Source organism: Mobula hypostoma, chromosome 16, assembly GCF_963921235.1.
Source record: "Mobula hypostoma chromosome 16, sMobHyp1.1, whole genome shotgun sequence".
Classification (NCBI taxonomy): domain Eukaryota; kingdom Metazoa; phylum Chordata; class Chondrichthyes; order Myliobatiformes; family Myliobatidae; genus Mobula; species Mobula hypostoma.
This window is the reverse complement of record NC_086112.1, coordinates 67,803,170-67,817,103: the sequence shown is the minus strand read 5'-3', so window position 1 is coordinate 67,817,103 and position 13,934 is coordinate 67,803,170. Positions and strand designations below refer to the sequence as shown.

Sequence of the window (13,934 nt, the reverse complement as noted above, 5' to 3'; positions counted from 1 at the left end):
CAAGTACACCTTTGCAGGAAAACAGCCCGTCCCAGTCTACACTTGCCAGATCATTTCTGATACCATCAACACTGGCCTTTCTCCAATCTAGAATATCAAGCCGTGGCCCAGACCTAGCTTTTTGCATATTTACTTTGAAACGAGTGGCATTGTGGTCACTGGATGTAAAATGTTCCCCTACACAAACATCTGTCAACGGTCCTGCCTCATTCCCTAACAGCTGATCCAGTATCGCACACACCCTTGTTGGAACCTCTACAGACTGATGAAGGAAATTTCCCTGAACACATTTGACATACTCTATCCTGTCTAGTCCATTTACAGTATTGGAATCCCAGTCAATATGTGGAAAGTTAAAATCACCTACTATAGCAACCCTATGTGTATTGCAGGCAGGCAAAGTCATATTGAGGTAGATTGTGAGAGCAGTGAGATTTTCCCAAGCCCATCTACTGATCAGGGATATCTATGTTAGATAGATGAATTTGTCATTGTTCAACTGATGGTGATTTGAGCTGGAGTTAATGCTGTTTCAAGTAGGGTGGTTAATTATGTTTCTGAATGGCTGCAATAGTTCATGGTATCTATGTGGGTGCACTGTTTCCTGTTATACTTGGAAAGGTGTTTATGGATATAATCGGAGTGTCTGGTAGCCTTTATGGATAATGCTGCTGATGTTTATAGACGTACACTGGCTCTATATACCTCTTTTACATTGAGAAACATCGCAAGCTTGTGTGGAAGCTGGTTCTGATTATGGTAGAAATGACCCTGGACTTGGAGTTTGTGGTATGCTGATGCTCGTATCGGTGCTGTAGCTGATTTTGGTGCTTGTGATATACGTTGTGACCGTGTTAATGATGACGACCCTGGGCTGGGTGATGCCAGCACTCAGGGTTTGACTGGTAACAGTTTCTCGAAAAGGCGAGACTTGACCTGGTGACAAGAGTTCACTCATTGCCGGTTCTAGTGCTGGTGTTAATAAATCGCCTGTTACTGTTTTAGTTCTGACAGAGATAAGGCGAATGTTTATGGTAAAAATTGTGGCCGCATATACAGTGCGGCTGGTGCTGGTATTTGTTGCACAGGGTGTCTGGTGTCAGTTTTCGTGGCTCGGCTCGGCTCGGCACGGATGTTTGGTTCAGTAGGGCACACAACAACGCGTAGGGGCGGTACTGTATCTAGTTTCCCCTCTCGCAGTATTAAGCACGGTACCTCCGTGGATCCCTCGTTTCCACCCACAAGGGACTCTACCGCTGCTCCGCCTCCTCTCTCCCGCTGCTATAAAGAGAGTCAGAGCCGCTCCCTCAGCTCGTACTTGGGTTAACATGGCGGTTTAGATCAGTCTGAAGTCTGAATTGGGAGGAAAACCCCAGCAACGGACCTGGGACGAGAGTCTCACAACGTTTGGGGCGGCAGGCGCGTTTCTGGCTGAGAAACCGCCTCACGATCAGGCCAGCTTCTGACTTCCAGTGGCCAGGGCAGCGCATCTGGTGAGTACACGCGGGCCCTGCGTGTCGTCAGCGTGAAGTTTGTTTAATGACATTTATTTTTTACTCCCCGTTGCTCTAGTTAAATTTACCTAATTTAAGTTCCCTCTAAGATGCCACACGGTGGCCGGGCCACGACCTTCTTTTCCTCTGTTCATACACCCCGGTCGCGCAATCGATTCTCCCCTTTCCTGATTCATTTGTTGTAAAGCGGAGGCTCGGATCCCGCGTTCGGAAGCAAGAGCATAAGGGTCGGGCGGACGAAAGTCCGAACGCTCCGATGTTTTTTTTTAAACATTTCCTTTTATGGCATGAGGCGAGCAGGTCGCGTTATAGCGGAATCCCTTCACAGTGGCAGCCACATGGACTGAAATGCGATCGGCTCCATGTGAGCGCCCAGATCGAACCCGGTAGTGGGAGCTCGGAAGCTGAGTGGAGCCTGGCGCGGCCGTGGGAGGCTGACCCGGGCCTCACGGCGTGCTTGTGCGGCCACCCCTCAGCCGATGGGGAAATCCTCGAGTAAACTCCATCTCCGGCAGGGCGACTACAGAGAGAGCCATTGAATCGCAGCGCTCTGGAGTTTGACACGTTCCCTCACTGGCGGCCGCGGCCCCTCGCCCTCCCCCCTCCGCTGACTTTCACTCTGGCCGGAGCACTCAGTGAACCCGGTGGCAGGAGCGCCAGCGGTTGTGGTCCATGTAAAATTAGGAACTGAAAGGCGAGCACTGCTCTTCTCTTTTCCCGAATTCTCCTCTCGCCCCCCTGACCAGCACTTCTGCGAAATATAGTTCTCTGTGTTATAACATAGGACGCAGAGCATCAAATGTAGGGGATGTGTGGCATTTCCTGTGAATGCATGGTGTCACTGGATGCAACAAAGATGGGATCTATAATAACAAAATTCGAACTGGTGTGAACTGGATGGCATGTGAACACGGTATTTTCCGTGTAAATGTGTGGTTCAGTAGGCTGAGCTTATATTTTCAACCCCTTATCTCCTTAAACATCAGCTCAGTTGTCAGACTCTAATGCTGAGATTGTGCACTAACGAACAGTAGCTTTTATATACAGTATTTCAGTGTAGTTCACATTGATATAAAGAGAAGAGTTTGAGGCTGTTGACCTTCTGACAGAATACTCTAAAACCTTTGAGTTAGAGCATAAATGCAGCTGACCCACTGAACACGTACAGCTTTATATTTTTATTTGAAATTTTTCCATCCCCTGTAGTACTATGATTTTCTCTTCATTTTCCTTTCATTAATCCTTTAAAGATAGCTGTAACTAATTAGAAAGTTTGATTTGACATCCTCCATTTGCAGTTTTCAAGCTTGATTTTGTGCTGCCTGACCTGCTCAGTTCCTCCAGCATTTTGTGTGTTTTGTCAAATGAATTTATGTTATTATTGCTGTTTTTAGGGTTAATATTGTGCTGTCATTCATCACTAAATCATTTTTTCTACTCTGAGTTAGTTTTGAAATGTATTGCTTTGGATACATTCTGTTCTTTTGTGTGTGTGTGTTTATCTGTTATGGCTCAATCTGTAGATCTTCCAGCTAACATAGGAACGAATTGCTGCTGTTGTCTCAATCTGAGTTCAATCCTAATCTCGACTACTTTGTAGTTCAGTTCCTGATGAAGTATTTCAACCAGAAACATTAACAATTCCTTTCACCCAACCTGTGTTGCTCGACTCGCTGAGTTCCTCCAGCAGGTTGTTTATTGCTGTAGCTTGTTATTATAGTATCTTCTTAATCTGTAGATTTGCCTCCTGCCTTCTGGTGTCCTCCCATATTATGGATAGAAAGGCTATTGTAATTACACTTAACTGTAGGTTACAGGCCAAAGAATTAGAGATGATGGACATGTGTGAGGGAATAAACTAGAAGGACTACAGAATCTGATAGAATCTCACTGGCATTATGTGTGTTGTGAAGTTGGTTATTTTGCAGCAGCAGTACAGGGCCAATATGTAATAAAGGTTGGGGGTGTTGTGGATAGTGTGGAGGGCTGTCAGAGGTTACAGTGGGACATTGATAGGATGCAAAACTGGGCTGAGAAGTGGCAGATGGAGTTCAACCCAGATAAGTGTGAGGTGACACACACAAAATGCTGGTGAATGCAGCAGGTCAGGCAGCATCTTTAGGAAGAGGTACAGTTGACGTTTTGGGCCGAGACCCTTTGTCAGGACTGACAAAGGGTCTCGGCCCAAAACGTCGACTGTACCTCTTCCTATAGATGCTGCCTAAACTGCTGCGTTCCACCAGCATTTTGTGTGTGTTGCTTGAATTTCCAGCATCTGCAGATTTCCTCGTGTTTAAGTGTGAAGTGGTTCATTTTGGTGGGTCAAGTATGATGGCAGAATATAGTATTAATGGTAAGACTCTTAGCAGTGTGGAGGATCAGTGGGATCTTGGGGTCTGAGTCCATAGGACACTCAAAGCTGCTGTGCAGGTTGCCTCTGTGGTTAAGAAGGCATATGGTGCATTGGCCTTCATCAATCTTGGAATGAGTTTAGGAGCCGAGAGGTAATGTTACAGCTATATAGGACCCTGGTCAGACCCCACCTGGAGAACTGTGCTCAGTTCTGGTCTCCTCACTACAGGAAGGATGTGGAAACTATAGAAAAGGTGCAGAGGAGATTTACAAGGATGTTGCCTGGATTGGGAAGCATGCTTTATGAGAATAGGTTGAGTGAACTTGGCCTTTTCTCCTTGGAGGGATGGAGGATGAGAGGTGACCTGATAGATGTTTATAAGATGATGAGAGGCATTGATCGTGTGGATAGTCAGAGGTTTTTTCCCAGGGCTGAAATGGCTAAGATGAGAGGGCACAGTTTTAAGGTGCTTGGAAGTAGGTACAGAGGAGATGTCAGGAGTAAGTTTTTTTTTATGCGGAGAGTGGTGAGCACATGGAATGGGCTGACAGTGGTGGAGGCGGATAGGATAGGGTCTTTTAAGAGACTCCTGGACAGGTACATGAAGCTTAGAAAAATAGAGGGCTATGAGAACCCTAGGTAATTTCTAAGGTAAGGACATGTTGGACACAGATTCGTGGGCTGAAGGGCCTGTATTGTGCTGATGGATGCTGCTTTTTTGAGGTATCACCTTTTGAAAGTTGTCCTCTATGCTGAGGACCCTAGTGTCCATGATGGAGCTGGTTGAGTTTGCAACTTTCTGCATGCAGCTTTTTCCAATCCTGTGCAGTGGTCCTGTCATAACAGACTGTGATGCAACCAGTTAGAATGCTCTCCACAGTACATCTGTAGACATTTCATGGAGTCTTAGGTGACATACCAAATCTCCTCAAAGTCCTAATGAAATATAGCTGCTTTTATGTCTTCTTTGTAATTGCATCAATATGTTGGGCCAGGGTAGATCTTCAGAGATGTTGACATGCAGGAACTTGAAATTGCTCACCCTTTCCACTGCTGATCTCTCAATCAGCTAAGTGGAGAGCCAGTGAGATTGCATCCGTGCGAAACCTATCGTAGCCATAGGCAATTTGTAGCAGGTCCAGGTCCTTACTTTATTCTGGCTGTGACCAACCTGTCAAACACTTCATTACTGTAAATAGGAGTGCAACTGGACGATAGTCATTGAGGCAGCTCACCCCCTGCTCATGTTGGGCACTGGTATGATTGTTGTCCTTTTGAAGCAGGTGAGAACCACCAGATGCAGCAGTGAGAGTTTGAAGATGTCCGTGAACACTCCGACCAGTCGGTTGTCACAGGTTTTCAGTGCCGTACCAGCTACACCATCAGGGCCTGATGCTTTGCAAGGATTCACCCTCTTGAAAGATGATCTGACACATCATCTGGACAGAAATCACATGGTCACCAGATGCTACAGGGAATCATACAGGCGTAGTTTTATTCTCCCTTTCAGAGTGTGCATAAAAGGCATTGAGATCATCTCAGAGTGAAGCGATTCATGAGGTTAGGTTTGTAATGGCTTGCAAACCCTGCCAGAGGTGACGTGCGTCCAATTCCATCTCCTACTTCAATCTGAGTTGTTTTTTTCTTTCTTAAAATACCCTTCCATTGTACATGGACATTTTAGATCACCAGTCTCTTGATTACCACAGACCTAACCCTCAGTAGACTGCAAATCTCCACAGCATTTGGTTTGGGTATGTATGTCTGGTATGTACTCAAAGGCACACACTCATCCATGTAGGTTTTGATGAAATCGATGACAATCATTCAGATTCAAAGACGAATCCCGGAATATTGTCCCAGTCCACCGATTCAAAGCAGTCTTGTAAGCACTCCTTTTTGCCTCCCTCGTCCATACCTTCGTGGCCCTCATTACTGGTGCTGCAGTTGTCAGACTCTGCCTGTGTACCAGGAGTAGAAGTGATCGGACTTACCAAAGTGTGGGCATGGGATGGCACAGTAAGCTTCCTTAATGGTAGTTAACAGTGGTCACGTGTGTGGGCTCCTCTGGTTTCACAGGTGAGATGTCGCTGGTGGTTGGTCAGAGACTTCTTCAAGCTGAACTGGTTGAAAACCTCCCCAGTGATTGGGAAGGCAACAAGCTGCACTGTTTTGTGGCTGCTGATCATGGTGTTTTGTTCCTCTGATGCCTCCATTGGCCAGGGATGGAATGTACACCATTAGCAGGGTAACAGCGGAAAACTTCCTCACCAGATAATGGATGGCACGTGACAGATGTTCCACGCCGGGTGAGCAGGACTGAGACAGAATCATCACTTCTATGCACCTTGACGAGTTAACCATGAAACACAGTCTGCCACGTTTATCTTTAAGAGACTCCGCTGTCCTGTCGTTGCCGTGGATGGTGGAGCTCTCAAGCTGCAGTGTGCTTCTGAAATAGTGGGGGTGGGCCATGTTTTCATGAAGCACAGTACACAGCAATCCCTGATGTCCCTTTAGTGTTGCAATCTTGCTCTGAGGTCTTCAATTTTATTTTCCAGAGACTGTACACTCACTGGCAGGATAGTGGGGAGTGGGGTGTCTAAAGGCTCTGTTTCAATCGTACCTGCAGACCAGCATGCCTTCCCACTTCTGATTTCTTAAAGGGAAATGCACTCGTGAGCTTAGTCTGCCATCTAAGTTCTGTCGATTTTGAGGATCGACAGAATTTCTGTCGATAGATTTTTTAAAAAATCAACTTAAAACGATGTTGCTTACTGAAATACCCATGGCTATGATTGTGGATTTGTCAAGTTCCTAAATGGGAATGTGATGATTCCCTTCCAAGCTGCATGCAGAGTTGCCACTTCCTGGCGCCATCTTGCTGGGGAATTGAAAGGGTAAACGGGATGGATCTGTGGGGAGTTAGCATACATCTAATGGGTTGAATGACCTCCTATGATATAAGTAATTTAGAAGGTTCTGGATTATTTTCCGTTCAGGAAAGTATACAACATCTAGAATGATACTAAAAAACGAGCTGGTCTGCTGCATTATCAGAGATGGTAAAAGATCATGGATAGAATTTCAAAAAAGAACAAGGAGTTAATCTCCAGTGTCCTGGCCAATACTTATTCTTTGCACAATGTCACCAACATAGTTGTAAAATTAATCATCGTAACTATTGTTTGAGAGTCATTTTCCAGCGTTCCAATATCCACTCTTGCCTTTCTTTTACTCTTTATGTGTGTGTCTGTGTGTGTATATTTTTCATCCTCCCATTAGAATATCTCTTTGGTATGTGTCTATCCTGCGCCTTCCAAGTTGCTCCCAGAAACTCCAGACATTGCTGCCCTGCTGTCATCCTTGCTAATTTCCCCTTCTAATCATTTTTGGGCAGCTCCTCTCTCATGCATTTGTAATTCCCTTTATTTCACTGTAATCCTGATACATCTGATTTTAGCTTCTTCTCAAACTGCAGGATGAATTCCATCATATTTTGATAACTGCCTCATAGGGGTCCCTTTACCTTAAATTTCCTAATCAAATCTGGTTCATTACACCACACTCAATGCAGAATTGCCTTTCCCCTAGTGGGGTCAACTACAGTCTGCTCTAAAAACTCATCTTGCAGGTATTGTACAGATTCCCTCACCTGGAACCCAGCATCAACCTGATTTTCCCAATGTACCTGCATATTGAAATCCCTATGATTATCAATCATACCATTGTCCTTTTGACATGAATTTTCTAACTCTCACTGTAATTTGTAGCCCACATCCTGGCTACTATTTGGAGGCTAACAAGGTCTTTTTACCCTTGCACTTCTCAACTATACCCATAAGGAATCTACATTTTCTGATCCTCTTTCTAAAGATTTGATTTCATTTTTGATCAACAGCACCACCCCACCCCACCCCTGCTGCTTACCTGCCTATCCTTTTGATACAATAGGATGTTGAGATTACAATTATGATCTCCTTTCAATCGCAACTCAGCAATGTCCACAATGTCACGCCTGACATTCTCTAACTGTACTACAAGATCAATTACCTTATTGCCCTTATATCATGTTTCAAAGGTATATTTAATGTCAGAGAAATGTATACAATATACATCCTAAAATGCTTTTTCTTTGCAACTATCCCCGTAAACAGAGGAGTGCCCCAAAGAATGAACGACAGTTAAAATATGTACATTCAAATATACCACTTTTCAGTCCTGCATTCATCAACTCTTTCAATTTTGCCCCAATTTCAACTCATCACGCTGACTGCAAATTTACCCAGTCATCTGCCTGTCCTTCCTCATAATCTCAATACACACTGGTTGACTTGAATACCAACTGCCCCGTCTTCAACCCTATCACTCCAATTCCAATCCCCCAAATGCTCTAGCAAACCTATCTGTAAGGATATTTGTTCCCTTTGAGCTAAGGTGTAAATCATTAATCTAAACATCCATTAGGTGTAAAGTAGTCGTAAGACCTCCTTAAAAAATTAGATTAGTTTTCAGACTCTAATGCTGGAATTGTGTACTTATACAGGCAGTAACTTTTACTTCAACATTTCAGTGACTTGTGTGTATAAAATCACCTGGATTCCTTTGAATATCACTCCCTTTAACAAGTACTCCATGTATCTCTGTTTGCACAACATGCTTTTCCCACATTTTATAATTCTATTCACTGTGTTCACACTCACTCATTGTTTTCCATGCTATGCCCAGTTTATTTGCAGCAAAGTTATTTATATGGGATTTGGCACAATTTACATATTACTATTTAATTATTTATGGTGCAACTGTAACGAAAACCAATTTCCCCCGGGATCGATAAAGTACGACTATGACTGTGACTATGACTATGGTCCCTTCAGACAAATTACCGTGGATAATGAATTGCTGGGGCCCAAGCACCAGTGCCTGTGATTTCTTCGACTAATCACTGGTTGATAATCTCATAAACTTTGTATATTTTCATTCTTTGCTTTTTTGTTCAATAACCAATTCACTTTGCATGGCAATATATGATTCCCAATTCCATATAGATCCGATTGACAGTCTTTATAAAACCCAGATACATCACATCCACCCATTTCCTTCCCCTTATCTGTTCTATGTCACTTCCTTAAAGTTCATCTGAATAGATAAACATGATCCTATTGTCTTTTTTCATGTTTATCTTCCATATTTCTGATCTGGCTGTATACTCATTGCTATTAAATGCATTGTGATAGATTTAGGTTCTTTCCTTGAGAAATAGAAATAAGTATAGGTCATTTGGACCCTAGTGCTGCACTGCCATTCATAAAATCATGATTAATCTTTTACCTCAGTGCTACTTTCCTGTTCTAACCCCATATCCTTTGATTCTCTTAATATCTACCAATTTCTGCCTTGAAAAGACTCAGTGGCTCATCCTCTTGCAGTTCTCTTGTCTACAGAAGTCCAAAGATTCACCACTTTCTGAGTGAAGAAATTTCTTTTCATCTCAGTCCTAAGTATTTGATACTTTTATTTTGAGAACGTTAACCCCTTAGTTTCAGGGACACCATAGGGGAAATACGCACCCTGTGAAAGATTTTTCCTGTTTACCACCATATCTCCATGTTTATTATTCTGGTTTGATAATACTTCGATATTGAATAATGTTGGAGGTTACTATTAATGTACCTTCTACATGTCTCACTAATATTTGTGCTTGTTCACTTCACTGTATCACTATCAAAATGTCCATATCTAACAAGTTCCTGCATCTTCAACTGTCCCAGTAAACCCATTTGATTTTTGCTATCTGATCAACCTTGTCAAGGAGGCTAAAGAAATTCGGCAGGCACGTTATGTCCCACTCTTTTTTTTTGTAGATGCAGGAAGAAGAAGTAATGTGTAGTTATTTGAGCCACCGCTTTTTAACTCCTGCTGTTTTTATTTCATTGGCTTAGCCTGTAGGGACCTTTTGCAGAATGTACTTGCTAGATACAGTACAACTGGCTGATTTTCCAAGAAATGGGCAGTCCCTGGTAAAATAAAATGTTGACAAAGTATCTTTGGTTGAATGCCAAGAGACAGAAATCAGAAAAGTGTAGTCTAATCTGTGTGTATTGGTAACAACAACTGTACAGTACTAGTACTGCAGACAGGAGATAATCTGCAGGTGCTGGAAATTCAAGTAACACACACAAAATGCTGGTGGAACACATCAGGCCAAGCAGCATCTCTAGGAAGAAGTACAGCTGAGGTTTTGGGCCGAGACCCTTCGTCAGGACTAACGGAAAAAAGAGATAGTAAGAGATTTGAAAGGGGAGGGGGAGACCCAAAATGATAGGAGAAAACAGGAGGGGGACGGATGAAGCTAAGAGCTGGAAAGTTGTTTGGCAAAAGGGATACAAGGCTGGAAAAGGGGGAGTATCATAGGACGGAAGGCCTTGGAAGAAAGAAAGGGGGAGGGGAGCACCAGAGGAAGATAGAGAACAGGCAAAAAGTTATTGTGAGAGGGAAAGAGAGAGGGGAAAAAAAAAATATATATATATATATGATGGGGTAAGAAGAGGAGGAGGGGCATTAATGGAAGTTAGAGAAATCAATGTTTATGCCATCAGGTTGGAGGCTACCTGACTTTCCTACCCCCACACATGACCCCTTCTCCCATCTTCAACCCTCCTCCTCTTCATGGACACCCCACTCTGATCTTCTGCCTGCTCTGGATCTTTTTATTGCTGACCTCTGATGGGATATCAACTGTCTCAACTTTACCACACCTTGTTCCCATTCCAACCTCATTCCTTCCAAACGCTCTGCTCTCCTCTCCCTCCACACCAATCCTAACCTTACCATAAAACCCGCTGATGAGGGGGCACTGCAGTAGTCTGGTATACTGAACTCTACCTTGCCAAGGCACAGCGACAACTCGCTGATGCTTTTTATACTTTATTGTCACCAAACAATTGATACTAGAGCGTACAATCATCACAGCGATATTTGATTCTGCTCTTTGTGCTCCCTGGAATACAAATCGATAGTAAATATTAAAAATTTAAATTATAAATCATAAATAGAAAATAGAAAGGGGAAAGTAAGGTAGTGCAAAAAAAAACGAGAGGCAGGTCCGGATATTTGGAGGGTACGGCCCAGATCCGGGTCAGGATCCGTCTGCTGCTAATTGATACAAATCAGGATCAAGTTTTTTATTATTGTCTTGTATGGTGTGAAATTTGTTGATTTTTTTTGTGTGGCTGCACTACAGTTCAAAGGCATAAGATTACAATAAATGAAAAAATAATTAGCATAAAAATAAACTTTCAGACAGTATGCAAGCAAGTTTTTATTGTACCTGTATCTCACTGTACTTGTACACATGACAATGAACTTGAAGGGACAGGTGATGTCCCTTGGCATCTGCTGTCATTGAAAGTTGTAGGTGCAGGAACTGCTGTCAGAGTTGCTGTGCTGGTAATGAAAGGATTGAGGTGAAGTATGGGATGAACGAGTATGGGATGCCTTAGATAGTGTGGAGCTTCTTGATTGATTGGAAGCTGCAGTGATCAAAGAAAGTACAAATATTCCAGTGTTCTTGTGCCTTATAGACACATAGTATTGGTGTGTCCAGTAAATCACTCATCATAGGGTACCAGCCTTTGACTTGTAGCCATAGTATTTGCAGCTGGTTAAGATGAGTTTCTGATTGATGGTAGTTGCCAGGATATTGATGAGGACACAAGAAAGACTGCAGATGTGGAAATCTGGATCAAGACACAAAATGCTGGAGGAAGTAGACAGGTGATGTTTCAGGTTCAAACGTACAATTTAATGTTAGAGAAATGTATACAATATACATCCTGAAATGCTTTTTCTTCGCAAAACATCCACAAAAACAGAGAAGTGCCCCAAAGAATGAGCGACAGTTAAACACGAGAACCCCAACGTCCCCCCTCCCGCGCGTAAGCGGCAGCGGGACAATGATGACCCCCCCGCAAAAAAAAGCGTACCCGCTACCAAGCACAAGTGTGAGCTAAGCAGTAACAAAGACACAGACCTTGCAGTTACCCCAAAGACTATCGCAGTTCATCCGGTATTCGACAAACCACAGGTTCTCTCTCTCCCTAATAAGGGAGAGGGAGGTGTCCCCCATTTTCAGGTTGAGAAAGAGAGGAGAAGCCATTACAAAAAGGAAGGGGAGGGGTGGAGCAAGAGCTGGTGGGTGATGGAATGATGTAAGAAGCTGAGAAAGGGAGTGGAGGTGACAGCTGAAGGAGAGGACAGTGGACTGTGAAATAGAGGGAAGGGACTGAGGAGGGGAACTGGAAGAAGGGGTGTGTGGGTGATGGGCATACGAAGGGAAGCAGAAGGGCTGGTGTGTGGTCACCAATCCGACCACATGAACATGGATTTCTCTAACTTCTGGTAATCACTTCTCTCCTCCCTTTGTTTTCCCTTATCCCACCAGTTCCATCACTCCCCTTTAACACCCTGAACTTGGAGTTCAAATCCCTCTACATCTGGTTGTGAAATTGAATTTAATCAATCTGGTGTTCTGGCATCCGGCAATTGACCATAATTTTTAATATGTAACTGGTTCACTAATATTCCCTGCAGGATTTAGTCTTTTTAGTTGGTGTGGACTTGGGCTAAAAGGCCCACTCCATCCTGTATTTCCATAACTGTGATACAAGTACATCGTGGACATAGAGGTACAGTACAGAAACTTTAATCCAATGATGTGCAGCAAACTCTGTCCTTTAAAGAGTACGAGCTAGCTGCTTAATAGATAAATTTGGAAATACTGAATAGAATAATTGGCAATAAATCAAACTCTTGATCGGATGGTTCTGAGCCTGCCATTCCTTCTCAATGATATTTGGAGAATGGTGCCCAAGTAGAGGGAGCAGAATCTAAAACTAATCAAGCAAGTTGTGTCCCCAATCAAGATTGGGATTCTACTGGACAAATGATACTTTGGAAGCATTAATGGATTCTCATTTTGGGTGAAACCTCTAAGTCTGTGTTATCTACCGTGTGAATGCAATGATGTCTCTCTGATACCATGACTAAAGAGGTTGGATCCTGAAAGACATAGAACTGCTAGATTGAACCGAAGAGAAAAAAAAACTCCTGGTGGAACTCAGTGGGTCAACCAGCATCTGTGGAGACAAAGTGACGGTTGTTTTTTTTCCAGTTGAGACCCTGCATCAGGACCTAGTGTGTAGAGAATGAAAGTATATTGAAGTGAGAGCAAGGGGTGCATCAGAAGCTGGTGGAACCAGATCTTAGGTGTGTGGGTGAGAGGGTCACAATGAGGTAATGTGGTGGATGGAAGGGCTGGTAAAGGTGAACTGATGGGAGTGGATTACCTCAAACTGTAAAATTCAGTGTTCATACCATTGAGTTGTAGGCGATCCAAGGGCTGCTGTTCTTCAAGTTTGTACTTGGTTTCCCTGTGGCAGTGGAGAAGGTTGGTTGGTATAGGCAAGGTGACAGCAGTTGAAGTAACATGCATCCAGAAGCTCATGACGGCTGTTGCGGACAGAGTGCAGGCGCTCTGCAAAACTGTTACTGATCTGCCCTTGGTCTTGCTGATGCAGAAGAGGCCATGTCATGAGGACTGAGTACAAAAGACCAGGTTGGAAGAGGTGCACATACATTTTTTCAGTCTAATCCCACTTCCTGATTTTCCTAACCTACTCCCTTGTGGGAGCATCATAATTTCTAGAATTTGTGATTATTAAAGGCTCTCTGATAGTAGCATTTTGAGACGAAAGTGGTGAACCTTTCCTGAATTGTCCTCTTGTACTAGATTTGCATTAATGTACATTTTCTAATCTTTTCAACTTTTCTTGGAAACTGTGAAATAGTGGAATAGTTCTGAGCTGATTAATAGTGTGTGTCTGATAAGGATGTTGTTCCACATCTGGGAGTATCCTTGTGGTGATATGTCCAAAGTGCAGAAGTGTTTTGTGATATATGATAAAGGAGCTGAGGGTCATGATGGTGTTTGGGTTGGTGTGATTGGTGATGCACACCTCAGACCAAGGGATCTGAATTCCTCACACTATACTTGTGTGAGCCCTGTA

The 13,934-nt window shown here is 43.4% G+C and overlaps 1 protein-coding gene across 1 annotated transcript in view; it reads left to right on the top strand.

Moving 5' to 3' along the window:
- The first annotated feature begins 1,275 nt into the window (after positions 1-1,275).
- Positions 1,276-13,934, top strand: part of slc20a2 (solute carrier family 20 member 2) — an 85,845-nt gene continuing 73,186 nt past the window's right edge. The window contains exon 1 of the mRNA XM_063069072.1: positions 1,276-1,493. The gene's annotated coding sequence lies outside the window, so the exon portion shown is untranslated. The remainder of the gene's footprint in view (positions 1,494-13,934) is intronic.